At 36.4% G+C, this 14,220-nt stretch overlaps 1 pseudogene; it reads left to right on the top strand.

Moving 5' to 3' along the window:
- Positions 1-12,921: 12,921 nt before the first annotated feature.
- Positions 12,922-13,834, top strand: LOC126063797 (olfactory receptor 5D18-like; annotated as a pseudogene).
- Positions 13,835-14,220: the final 386 nt, after the last annotated feature.

The following is a 14,220-nucleotide window of genomic DNA, read 5'->3' as shown; positions in this document are numbered from 1 at the left end:
GCATATTGTTTTAGTAGAATTGGTCCCTAACTTTTAAATAAATTATATCCAAAAAGGCCATTTTAAAAGATTCATTTAAAATTAATGTTTAAATTTGCACAATGGCAAGGACGTGGATATTGTTTCAAAAAGACTAAATTTGGCTTTGTCTCTTCTTTGCAGGAAAAGTTCAGCCTCTCTTTCATCTTTAGTTTTAAACCTATGCAAATTGTGAGAACATGAACTGGTTCATAATCTGATAGTGAAGACCAAAGGATAATATAGATATGTGGGGCACCTTGCATAATCTGAAAAAAACATTAATTCCATCCCTCTTTTTTATTAAATACTTGGGATGTAGTAGTTTCTCAGTAAACACACATTTTTTAATGACATATCTACAAATGGCAGTAAAGGTAAGACATAGGCTTTGCCTTCAAGGAATGCATAATTTGGTGGTAATGCTGGGGCAATAAAGAACGGGGCTGTTTTAAAAGACAGGCTAGAATAAATATTTTAAAAAATTTCAAGCAAGGAATAGAGTATAAAAGAGGTCTTATTTAAAGTTGGCCTGGAGAATGGGCAGGATTTTAGGAGACATATTTCAGTGAAGAAGGCATTTTATTCAGGAGAGAATGGAATAAACAAACCCAAGAAAATAAGAATGTAATATTGAGTCAATCAATTAATATTGAGTGAGTACTGTGTAGTGTGTGTGTGCTTGCACCCGTGTGTTCGTGTGTAGTGTTATATTCCAGTTATTTGAGCATGACTGCAAAGTTGAATAAATATTGTCTGTATCCTGAACATGTTTTCAAAAGAGCTCCGGTGTGACAGAATGATAAGTTTGATAGACTGCACCACAGGCTTACAAATGGATCTCAGAAAACCAATATATGCAAAAAGTAGTTGCATCAAGTGCCTGCCCTATTTGTTTGTCATACAATTAGTTTGCCCACGCAGCCATTGCAAAGGTTATGTATAATTTATTTATCTATTTTTGGAACATGGGCATAATTACTGAATCCTTCTCAACAGAACTCTCAATTTGACCAATCCTCCAACACAGCCTATGTTTGTGAATTATTTTGGCTAACAGAGGTGGCAAAAATGACATTGAAGCAAATTCCAAACCTTTGAGAGATTTCAGTACTTTATACACACTCTTGAAACCTGGGAAGCTGCCATATGAACAAACACAGATTAGAATACTGAGTAATGAGAGAAAAATAACCCAGTTGCCCATTCCTTCCATTATATTCTCTGACATTTAGCCCACCACCAGATTCAAGAATGAGAAACTCTTATGTCAGCTGAACTGCCAGTTGATCTCATAGACCTAAGTAAGCTGAGCTCAGATCAAGCAAACACAGACCAAATCAGCAGAACTGCCCACCTGACCTGTATAGTAGTGAGCAGTAATAATGATTGTGTTTTAATAAATACATTTTTGCATGTTTTCTTTGTATAGTCAGTAGAGTCACTCACTTTCTCAGGTTCTGGCAAGGGTACCAAAAACATATTCCCAAGGCTTATATGACAATTTAGGCAACTGATTATTCTTCCACTTAGAGACTCCTTGTTTAAAACAATGAAATTAAAAAGTTCAGAAATATCAAAATATTGTAATTTCATTGACTATTGCTATTATAATATTTTCTAAAATGGAATTATCCTGTGTGCTTTAAATTCATTTACATCAACAGCTTGGAGGTCCACACTGAGAATATTCTATTCATGGATTGTGATCATGACATGAATCCCATTTGATATTTTAAATTTAATCAACCTCTAAGCACCCTTCCCATCTCTTTAAATCTAAAATAAACAACATAACTGTCTTGTGATGGTTTTGCCTACATGATGTAAGTAATCACTACCAGTTATGTTCTTTTTCCTCATTGTTTTAGAATGATGCTATCATTAGACTGTCTTTCTCAAGAGACATGTATTCAGTAACAGTAGTTTGGTGTTGACTTTGAAAAAAATAATCTAGTAAACAAACACTGTCACCACTACTGTATATCAGAGTTCAATGTGTCATCATATGGGTTAAAACACATGTCCACTACCAAGCTTTTCAATGGAAATAAAGATGCATAAACAAGGACAATGCCTTTTTCTTCCTAGAATGCATTGTGCAGTTCTATGTGCTTTGTAGTCATGCAATCACTAAGGTCATCCTGCTGGCCGTGATGGCCTACAACTGCTTTGAGGTCCTCTCCAACACACTGCTGTACATGGTCATCATGTCCCAGATACTCTGTGAGGAGCTGGTGTCTGGCTGATACGTGTAAGGAGCCATGTTCCCTGATTCGCATGTGCTCAGCTCTTTGTATCTTATCCTAGTTTCCGAACATGATTAAACACTACTTCTGCAATCAATCCCTTTTCTTATCACTTGCTTTATCTGATGTCTCTATGAACGAACTGCTGCAGTACCTTGTGGTCACTGTCAATGAGATCATCACCATCTTCCCCATCCTTACCTCCTACTTGTTTATTCTCATCACCATCTCCAGAATGTGGGCTGTAAAGGGAAGCCGTAAAGCCTTTTCTACCTGTGCCTCCCACCTTGCAGCCACCCTTGTCTTCCATGGAACAATACTTTTCATTAATTTCAGACCAATCCTGGCAGCAGTCTGGACACTAACAAGGAGACCATGGTGTACTACACTGTAGTGATAGCCATGCTGAATCCCTGTCTATAGCCTGAGAAACAAGGATGTAAAAAAAGCTGTCAGGAAAATCGTGGAAATCAACTTACTTTCTGAGGTTCCATTTTCTTCACTGGTCTTAGGGCTTCAAAAGGGGCCTTTAAGAAGGGGTTTGAATTTGGATGCAAATGGATGGAATGGAAAAGGGAGAAGGATCGAGGGTGCTATGCATGCTTCTGTGTTGCCTATTCACCTTTAAGACTTATCTTAAAGTTTCCAGTATCATACAGAGTCTAATTCAAATGCATCTGCTGTTTCCTCACTTTCTCTAATTGTTAAATGTTTTGACTGGGTTTGTGTGATTGTATTAAACCTTAATTTGTTGTTTTGAGATTTTCGAACAAAATGCACTTAAAGACACTTAACTTCTCAACACCATTAATACTTCTAATAATTTTTAAATAATTTACTTCTCTTTTTGTCCAGGGAATGATACACCTTCGTCTCCTACACCCATACACAAGTTTTTTTTTTTTTTTTTTAATTTGGAGAAAGTTTAAATGAATGAAAATATCTCTAATATTCCCCATAATATACCATGGCAAATGGACCCCAAAGTCCCTGCCTCAGTCATTCTATACTTCACAGGCTATGTGATTCACTGGGAAAGGCAGAATTGTAGATTTGCCAGCCTATTCGCTGGAGGAGAAGATACAGTTAGGCATCTGGGCAACATTCCGGAATTGTATCCATTCTTCTTCTTATTATTATTTTATTGAGTTTTTTGGTGAAAATTTACACAGCAATTTAGGTTCCTGTTTTAAATTTTCTCACAAATCATTCAGTAACATTAGGTACCTTTATCTCAATGTGTTGACATTCTCTTTCATTGTGTTCTGATTGTTCCATTTCCAGTACTCTAGTTTCCCTTCCCCCTTATCTTCTTATTTTTGCTTTTGAATAATTGTTGATATTTTGGTCTCATACTAATCGTTTTTTTTCAGTAGATCACTGATCTTATGGGTAATATCCTTTTCGTATGACGCTCTGCTGTTTAACTAAAAGTTGATCTCAGGGGATAGATTCAGTTCTAGGTTTAAAAAGTTTCTCAGGATGACAGTCTTTGAGAATCCTCTGTTTTCTATTGTTCTAGATTGTCTGATTTTGATTTTTGTTTTCTTAATAGAAATTGAGTTTGGCTCTACATTTTTTCTCTCATTTTATCTGTTACCATCTATTGTGATCCCAGTCAGAATGGTCAATGGTGGTATCCTGGCACTACCTAGTTCTTCTGGTCTCAGGGTAGATGACGTTGTGGCTCATGTATATTTGTTTCTTCTCTGCTCTTTTAGTTGCCTTCTGACTGTTTTGCTCCTGGTCCATAAAAAAAAATAGAGACCTATAAATTTGTGGCTTAGATGGCTACTTACAAGCTTTTAAGACCACAGAAGATTTCACTTCTCTAGGATGCAGGTGATTATTATTGTGAACTATGTTATGCGAATTGACTGAATTGTCCCATGAGATTATGGTCCTAAAACTTCAAATCCAGAAAACCAAAATTGGAACATGTCTGGTTATGTATATGGAGTCTCTGAATTTGTTACTTCAATGATTATATGTGCCTACAACCAAATATTTGTGTTTACACACACCTGTAGATACTTCTGTCTGTTCTCACCTATATACTAACCTGTGCCTACACATATACCAATTTGCATATATCCATCTGTATGTGCTCAGAGAGTCATTTTTACTTCGGTTGTGTGCTGCTTACTACCTCCATGTTCACAGCCACTTTTCTCTTCACCATGAATAACTAGTCTCTAATTTTTCTACCACTTACCTCCTTGGTAACCACCAATGAACACTGGTCTCTCTGTATTTATCTATTCTTAAATCATCTCTTAAAAAAAAGGATCGTTCAATATTTGTCTTTGTATGCCTGACTTATTTCACTTAGCAGTATGTCCTTTAGGTCCATCCATATGATACCATGTTTTGTGGAATCATCGTTGTTCCTTGGAGAAGAAAATCATGCTTAGTGATGTAGAGGGTCAGTAGAAAAGAGGAAAACCCTTATGAGATGGCTTGACACAGTGGCTGCAATGGTGGACTCAAGTACAATGACTATTCTACTATTGTGAGGATGGTCCAGGAACAGGCAGTGTTTTGTTCTGTTGTCTGTGAGGTCTCTATGAGTCAGAACTGACTCGATGGCACTTAACAACAGCAAGTATTCCATTGTAAGTATGCACCACAATTTGTTTATCCACTCATCTGTTACTGTAAACTTAGGTTGTTTCCATTCATTTCTTTATATGAATTAAGAAGCAATGAACAAATTGCACATAGTATGTTTGAGTCATTTTTAGGCATTTAGGACATATACCACAGTACATGGGAGCTTGCATATTGCTTGGACCCTGGAAGCTATTTCGTCAGTATTCAGATACCAGCATTGGTCACTCATGGTAGATAGGTTTCAGCTGACCTTCCAAACTAAGACAGACTAGGAAGAAGGACCTGGCAGTCCTCTTATGAAAAGAATTAGCCAGTAAATCCTTATAAGTAGCAGCAGAACATTGTTTAATATAGCACCACAAGATGAGCCACTCAGGTTGGAAGGCACTCAAAAGACAACTGGGGAAGAGTTGCCTCCTCAAAATAGAACCAACCTTAATGACATGGATGGAATCAAACTTTCAGGACCTTCATTTGCTGATGTGGCATGACTCAAAATGAGAAGAAACAGCTACAAATATCCATTAATAATTGGAACATAGAAAGTATGAAGTACGAATCTAGGAAAATAGGAAATCGTCACAAATGAAATGGAACACATAAACATTGACATCCAAAGCATTAGTGAGCTGAAAGGGACTGGTATTGGCCATTTTGAATTAGACCATCAAATAGTCCACTATGCCAGGAATGATGACTTGAAGAGGAATGGTGTTGCATTCATTGTCAAAAAGAATATTTAGATCTATTCTGAAGTACAGCACTGTCAGTGATAGGATAATATTCATACACCTGCAAGGAAGACTGGTTAAAATGATAATTCCAATTAATTCATCAACCAATAAGGCCAAAGATGAAGATTTTTACCAATTTCTGCAGTCTAGAATTGATTGAACATGCAATCTGGACACATAGATAATTAACGGAGATTCGAATATGAAAGTTGGAAACAAAGAAGAAGGATCGGTAGTTGGAAAATATGGTCTTGGTGATAGAAACAATGACAGAATTTTTTGAGAACAATGACTTGTTTATTGCAACTATCTTTTTCCACCAACATACATGTGGACCTTGCCAGAAGGAATACACAGGAATCAAATGGACTACATGTATGGGAAGAGAGGATGGAAAAGCTCAATATCATCAGCAACAACAAGACCAGGGGCTGACTGTGGAAAATAACATCAGTTGCTCATGAGCAAGTTCAAGTTGAAACTGATGAAAATCTGAACAAGTGGGCAAGAGCCAAAGTTGAGACTTTGAGTATATCCCACATGAATTTAGAGACCATCTCAAAAATAGATTTGACAGGTTGAGCACTAACAACTGAAGACCAGATGAGTTGTTTAATGACATCAAGGACATCATACATGAAGAAAACAAGAGGTCATTAAAAAGGCAATAAAAAAAGACCAAATAAGATGTCACAAGAGACTCTGAAAGTTGTTCTAGAATGTCGAGTAGCTAAAGCAAAAGGAAGAAATGATGAAGGAAAAGAGTTGAAGAGAAGATTTCAAAGGGTGGCTTGAGAAAACAAAGTAAAGTATTATAATGACACACGTAAAGACCTGGGGATGGAAAACCAAAAAGGAAGAACATGCTTTGCATTTCTCAAGCTGAAAGAACTGAAGAAAAAAATTTAAGCTCCGAGTTGCAATATTGAAACATCCTATGAAGAAAACGTTAAACGAGTCAGGAACCACCAAAAAGAAGATGGAAGGAATACACAGAGCCACTACACCAAAATCAATTGGTCAGTATTCAACCATTTCAGGAGGTACCAATGTTCAGGAACTAGTGGTACAGAAGGAAGAAGTCCAAGCTACACTGATGCATTAGTGAAAAACAAGGCTCCAGGAATTGCTGGAATACCAGTTGAGATGTTTCAACAAATGGATGCAATGCTGAAAGTACTCACTTGTCTAAGCCAAGAAATTTGGAAGACAACTACCTGGCCAACTGAGTGGAAAAGATCTACATTTATGTGTATTCCCAAGAAAGATGATCCAACACAATGTGGAAATTATCGAACAATATCATCAATATCACACAGAAGAAAAATTTTGTTGTTGATCATTCAAAAGTGACTGCAACAGTATATTAACAGGGAACTGGCAGAAATTCAAGTTGGATTCAGAAGATGACAGGGAAGCAGGGATATCATTACTGATGTCAGATGAATCCTGGCTGAAAACTGAGAATACCAGAAAGGTGTATACCTGTGTTTTAGTGACTATGCAAAGGCATTTGACTCTGTGGATCATAACCAATTATGAACAGCATTGTGAAGAATGTGAATTCCAGAATACTTAATTGTGCTGATGAAGAACCTATACTTAGAACAAGAAGCAGTTGTTGAACAGAACAAGTGGATACTGCATGGTTTAAAGTCAAGAAAAGTGTGTGTCAAGGTTGTATACTTTCACCATAGTAATTCAATCTGCATTCTGGGATAATAATCTGAGAAGCTAAAATAAATGAATAAGAACGCAGCCTCAGGATTTGAGGAAGACTCATTAACAACCTGCGTTATGCAGATGACACAACCTTCCTTGCTGAAAGTAAAAAGGACTTGAGGCACTTACTGATAATGATCCAAGACCACAGCTTTCAGTCTGGATTATGCCTCAACAGTAAAACACAAAAACCCTCACAACAGACCAATAAGCATCATCATGATAAACAGAGAAATTATTGAAGCTGTCAAGGATTTCATTTTACTTGGATCCACAATTCATGCCCTTGGAAGCAGCAGACAAGAAATCAAAGGACATATTGCATTTTTCAGATCTGCTTCAAAAGACCTCTTTAATGTGTTAAAAACAAATACATCACTTTAAGGACTAAGGTGTGCTTGACCCAAGCCATAGTGTTTTCAATCAGTTGATATACACGGGAGAGCTGGGCAAGGAATAAGGACAAGATCTGACACTTTTGAAGTATGATGTTTGTGAAAAAAAATTGTATATACCATGGACTGCTAAAAGAATGAACAAATCTGTCTTGGAAGAAGTACAGTGAGAATGCTACTTATAAGTGATGATGGCGAGACTTCATATCTCATACTTTGGACATGTTATCAGGAGGGACCAATCTTGCAGAGGGACATGAAACTTGGTTAAAAAAAACCCATCTTTTTGAAGGTCAGCAAAAAAGAGGAAGACCCTCAACAAGATGGATTGACACAGTGGCTATTACAACAGGCTCAAGCATAACAACAATCATGAGGATGACACAGGACCATGCTGTGTTTTGTTCTGTTGTACATAAGGTCACTATGAGTCAGAACAGGCTGGACAGCACCTACAAGAACAGCGTGGATGAGCAGCCTTACACTGGAAACAATCAGCTTAGGCTGAAAAGGAGAGAGGAAAAGGATGATTATTCCACCCCATATATGGTGACACGGAGGTTCAAGGAATTTGAGACTCACAGAAGTTCATATAACCAGAAATGATTGGTTGATGACAGAAATTCAGCTCTTTGACCCCAATTCCAGTGCACTTTCATCCTATTATTTCACTCTGTCAGTCTAAGAGATCATGCAAAATAATCTGCCCTTCAGAAAAAAAAACAATTGTTGTGGTCATTTCAATATCCCTAGCTTATGCCTGGAAACCTTGGTGGCGCAGTGGTTAAGTCCTAGGGCTGCTAACCAAAAGGTCGGCAGTTCAAATCCACCAGACGCTCCTTAGAAACTCTATGAGGCAGTTCTACTCTGTCCTTTAGGGTCACTATGAGCCGGAATTAACTCAATAGTTTATGCCTGAATATTATTTATTCAAAAGCTACATTGGCAGTATTATCAGGCCTGGAAATTGTTCTAAGATATGTTTAGTCAATTGACAGTTTTTTTGGATGAGGATGAATGTAATACAAAATTCCCCTGGTAATATCAAGGAATCATACTTTAAAATTTCTGTTCTGGTGTTCCTATGTATGAAAAAGCAATCAGAGAAATTCAGGAAAAAAAAATAAATGAATAAAAAGTAAAATAAACCAAATTAGAGAAGAAGGCTCTTCCTACAAAATTTAAAATAAATTACAGTGTTTCTGTTATTGAAATGGAATGCTGGTGGCTCAGTGGACAAGAGTACGGCTGTTAATCAAAAGGTCAACATTTCAAATCCACCAGTCACTCCTTGGAAGTCCTGTGGGGCAATTATACTCTGTCCTTTAGGGTCGCTGTGCGTCAGAAACAACCTGAAGACAACAGGGTTTTTTGTTTGTTTGTTTTGACTTATTATTAAAATATTATTATGTTGGGACAAACATGCTCAAGGGCCATGTGAACATCTTTCTTTAGCTATAGGAAGCAGATAAAATTGTATCTCTTTCTTACTTCACACATCAAAACGGGTTCTGAAAATAAAGCTGAAAATTTAGATGACATGAATATACAGAGACTTCATAGGAAAAACAAAAGAAAATAAATTGATGAAAGAAAAATTGAGGAAATAATCTCTACTTATATCACACAGAGGAGAAAACCACAATTAGTCCTGTAGAAAAAATGGATGGAAGATAACATTAAAGATTCCAAATTAAAGGAATACAAAAAGCTCTAAAATGTTTGAAGAGTTGCGCAATCAGGCTCATATTAATAGAAGGACAAATGGAAACTGCCTTTAGATATCATTGTCACCTATCAGAAGGGCACATAATCATCAGTCAATAATTATTTGATAGTTATGAGTTCCATGGATACATATACTTGATAACTATTGGAGAGTATGTGTGTGTTCAGTAGACTTGACCAAACGAATTTAAAATATAAAGTGTTTCTTATAAAATATTCTTTATGATAATATAATTTTCTTCCAGGTTTTCTAATACAGCTGAGAAAGATAGTTAATTTTAATTGTTTGGTTTTTGTCCTCTAGAGATTGGAGCAACAGATAGTCTCTAGGGTTCATGTCCCAAAGTTGTGACACAGATATAAGATGCATATACTTTACTCCCAACCAAGTTTCCCAGAGGCAGGGGAGGCCTTCTCTTTGCCATTAGCAGGTTTGTTTTAAGATTTAAAGACATAATGATATTGAATACAAAGTAGGGTATCTAGGAAACGACTTGAAAGGGGGAAAACATAAATGTTAGAGGTAGAGAGTTCTTGAGGAATACCAAGCCATCACAAAAGGTGCATATCTGAACATTTTAAAGGAACAGGATGTGCATCCCTTAGGTAGAGCTTTGCATAGAGGACTTGGCCCCTCAGTAATAGTGCCCTGAATGATAGTTACTTCGGGTAGGGCAATAGAGGAGCCTTGAGAGATTTGAAAATATATATTTTCTTACTTTTGTAAATTTTTGGAGGAGTTGTCAAGGTACAGTAGAAAAGTATTTAAGCAGAAGCAGTGTGGAATAATCAGAGATTGGATAGGATCTTTAGTAAAAAAAAAAAATCTACCTATCTACCTGTCTATCTACCTGTCTGTCTACCTGTCTGTCTCCCTGTCTGTCTGCCTACCTATCTACCTATCATCTATCTATCTACCTATCATCTATCTATCTACCTATCTATCTATCTATCTATCTATCTATCTATCTATCTATCTATCTATCTATCTATCTATCTATCTATCTATCTATCTATCTATCTATCTATCTATCTATCTATCTATCTATCTATCTATCTATCTATCTATCTATCTATCTATCTATCTATCTATCTATCTATCTATCTATCTATCTATCTATCTATCTATCTATCTATCTATCTATCTATCTATCTATCTATCTATCTATCTATCTATCTATCTATCTATCTATCTATCTATCTATCTATCTATCTATCTATCTATCTATCTATCTATCTATCTATCTATCTATCTATCTATCTATCTATCTATCTATCTATCTATCTATCTATCTATCTATCTATCTATCTATCTATCTATCTATCTATCTATCTATCTATCTATCTATCTATCTATCTATCTATCTATCTATCATCTATCATCTATCATCTATCTATCTATCTATCATCTATCTATCTATCTATCTATCTATCTATCTATCTATCTATCTATCTATCTATCTATCATCTATCTATGTATCTATCATCTATCTATCTATCATCTATCAATCAATCTATCATCTATCTATATATCATCTATCTATGTATCAATCATCTATCATCTATCTGTCCATCTATCTAATCTATCCATCCATCTCTCCATCCGTCTCTCCGTCCGTCCATCCGTCCGTCTGTCCATCCATCCAATCTATCTAATCTTTTCAGTTTTACTAAAATTACAAAGCATAAAGCAGGGAACACATGTATTCCCTGACAGTAAAAGAGCAATAAAATGGGAGGAAATTAAAGGAAGAAATTTTAGCATCCTATTTCCCTGACTGAATGGGAAAATACATTTATCATCAAATTAATATCAACATTTGGGACAGAAAAGACCCATTACATTCAAGGCATATATTTGGTTAAAATTAAGATTTAAATGCCTTAGATAAATGAAATATATTATTAAAGAAAAAATGTGATAATGAAAATGACTAATTGTGCAATGGGATTGCCTTTTGAGGTTGCCTTCAACACTCAGCTTTGTATAGGAACAGTATAGGGCCATTGAGGGAGTCAGTACAGCACGTGACCTGACATCTTTACTTCAGGACCATCTGAAAATGATATGTTCAGTTTCAGAATCAGAGACAAACTTAGAACAAATCATAGACAGAGAAGTATTATGTTGGGATCTGAGAGCTGCTGGGCGCCAATTCTAGAAATTCAATGATTCTTTTGTATTACTGTTTTCTCACGAAATGACTTAATTGTGCACTACTATTCCATGTTTTTAATTCTTATACATACATAATAGAGGGAAAGGATGAGTATCCTAGATGTGTCAAAGGAAGAGATGTGAATGGGAGAGGTTTGGGAATGTGAATTTCTCAGTCCAAGAGTCTACAGTTATTCCTGTGTGAAAACATCTCTAAATCATATTCTGTGTTTCATCTGGATGCTGCTCTCTACTATATCTCTGTGACACATATTAGTGTCATTGGACTCTTTCCCATAATTTTAGAGTCTCTAGTTTGCTCAAAATTTAAGGGGGTGATCATTAACAAAGGAAATATATTAGTAGGTAGACTTATAAGATGGACCATTGTATGGGGTAGAGAAATGAATACATGGCTGGGGATCGTAGACTGGATTTTATCTGCATGTCATGAAATTCACGGCATCTTCTGACTGCTGTTCTGCCATCTTTAGGATAAGAATGTAGACTGGATTATATTTATCATCTGCTCTAGTCTTTTTATTCCTCAAACAATGAGGGAGAATTGGAACTCAGAACTACCAGGTTTGAAGAATGAAAAAAATGTTGCCGACAAGTTGACTTGGAATCATGAGGAACACATAAGAATAGAACTCTGCTCTGTAAAATTTTAATCTCTGATTTTTCTGAAGTAGACCACCAGCCCTTTTTTCAAAGGTGCCTGTGGGTGGACAAGAACCTTCAAATTTTTGGTTTCTAGCCAAGGGCATTAACAAAAGTTGTCACACATGCTGCTAAAAAGTAATTGAAATTTATATTGATATGAGTGATACTGTGTCAGAAGAAAAACGTAGATGAAAGTACTATGCAGAATTAAAAAAAAATAGATGTGAAGTGTTAAAGCTGTCCATTCTTTATGTCCATAGTGTGTACATGTTATGAACTGATTAAATGATATAATTCAGGTTTTCTGATTTTTGTTATTGACGGTGAGGCTGACATAATCCAACATCGGGCTGGGCTTGTCTTCTCTGAGCTGATAATATTCAAGGAGAACTGAAGTTGTTATGTGAGAACTTGACTTAAAATTACCATACGATCTCTAAATTCTTTAAGGAATAATCACGTTTTAAAATTTTAGAAATTTACCACATTTTGGCTAATAAAAACATAGATTCTGAAAGATATATGCCTTCAGTGTTGGCAAGGGGAAGTTGATCAAAGCTTCCTATATCCCCACTATGTTTAATTATTTTTTTTCTTAACTTATAGAACTGACTTTCAGATTTCGAAAAACAGGAGCCATGTTATTATCAGAGGGTAATAAAAGTGGCTTACATTTGCTCTTTTGGGCTTCTCAGATTACCCAGAACCGCAGGTTCCCCTCTTTTTGGTATTTCTGACCATCTACAGTCTCACTGTTGTAGGGAATCTTGGGATGATTGTAATCATCACTTAATCCCAAACTGCACACTCCCATGTACTTTTTCCTCAGCCACCTCTCATTGGTGGATTTCTGCTATTCCTCCATCGTTGCTCCCAACATGCTGGTGAACCTAGTTGTAGAAGACAGAATCATTTCACTTTTAGGATGTGTAGTGCAATTCTTTCCCTTTGGTACCTTTGTGCCAACTGAGTCCTTTTTACTAGCTGTAATGGCCTATGACCGCTTTGTGGCCATTTGCAGCCCTCTGGTCTACACACGTTGCCATGTCCCAGAGACCCTGTGCTATGCTGGTGATGGGATCATACGCGTGGGGAGTAGTATGTTCCTTGGTGATCACATGCTCTACTTTCCAATTATCTTTTCATGGTTTCAACACAATCAATGACTTCTACTGCGAGCCGTCCTCAGTTCTCTCTCTTTCTTGCTCTGATACTTCTCTCAGCCAGTTACTGCTATTCATCTCTATCACTTTTAATGAGGTGAGTGTATTACTTATTATTCTCACCTCTTATGTGTTTATTGTTGTCACCATCTTGAAAATGCGTTCAGCCAGTGGTTGTTGTAAGGCGTTCTCTACCTGTGCCTCTCATCTGACTGACATTACTATCTTCCATGGCACCATCCTGTTCCTCTACTGTGTGCCCAACTCCAAAAACTCCAGGCACACTGCCAAAGTAGCCTCTGTGTTTTACACAGTGGTGATCCCCATGTTGAATCCCTTGATCTACAGCCTGAGGAATAAGGATGCCAAAATACAAGCAGCAAGATAAACGACATTAAATTCTTTTTTCATTGAATGTATTATTTCAGTAGTATTTGTCCCTCACTTTTAAAAGAAGTTTGTACACAAAGCTTGTTTCTAAAGATATCTTTAAAAATTATAATTAATATTGCACAATAGAAAGAATGTAGATTTTGGTTCAAAGACAATAACCTTGGCTTTGTCTAGTGCTTTACAGAAAAGACCACAATTTCTTTCATTCTTAGTTTAAAATCTATGAAAACGTGATACCATGGAATAGTTCATTTTCTGAGAGTGAAGTCCAAAAGATAATACATATATCATGAGGGGCACCTTGAGTTATCTGAATAAACATTAATTCCATCCCTGTCTTATAAGATACCTGGAGCATACTGGGTTCTCCAGAAACACACA

Source organism: Elephas maximus, chromosome 20 (genome assembly GCF_024166365.1).
Source record: "Elephas maximus indicus isolate mEleMax1 chromosome 20, mEleMax1 primary haplotype, whole genome shotgun sequence".
Taxonomy (NCBI): domain Eukaryota; kingdom Metazoa; phylum Chordata; class Mammalia; order Proboscidea; family Elephantidae; genus Elephas; species Elephas maximus.
The sequence above is the reverse complement of the archived record's forward strand: the minus strand, read 5'-3'. Positions and strand labels throughout refer to the sequence as shown.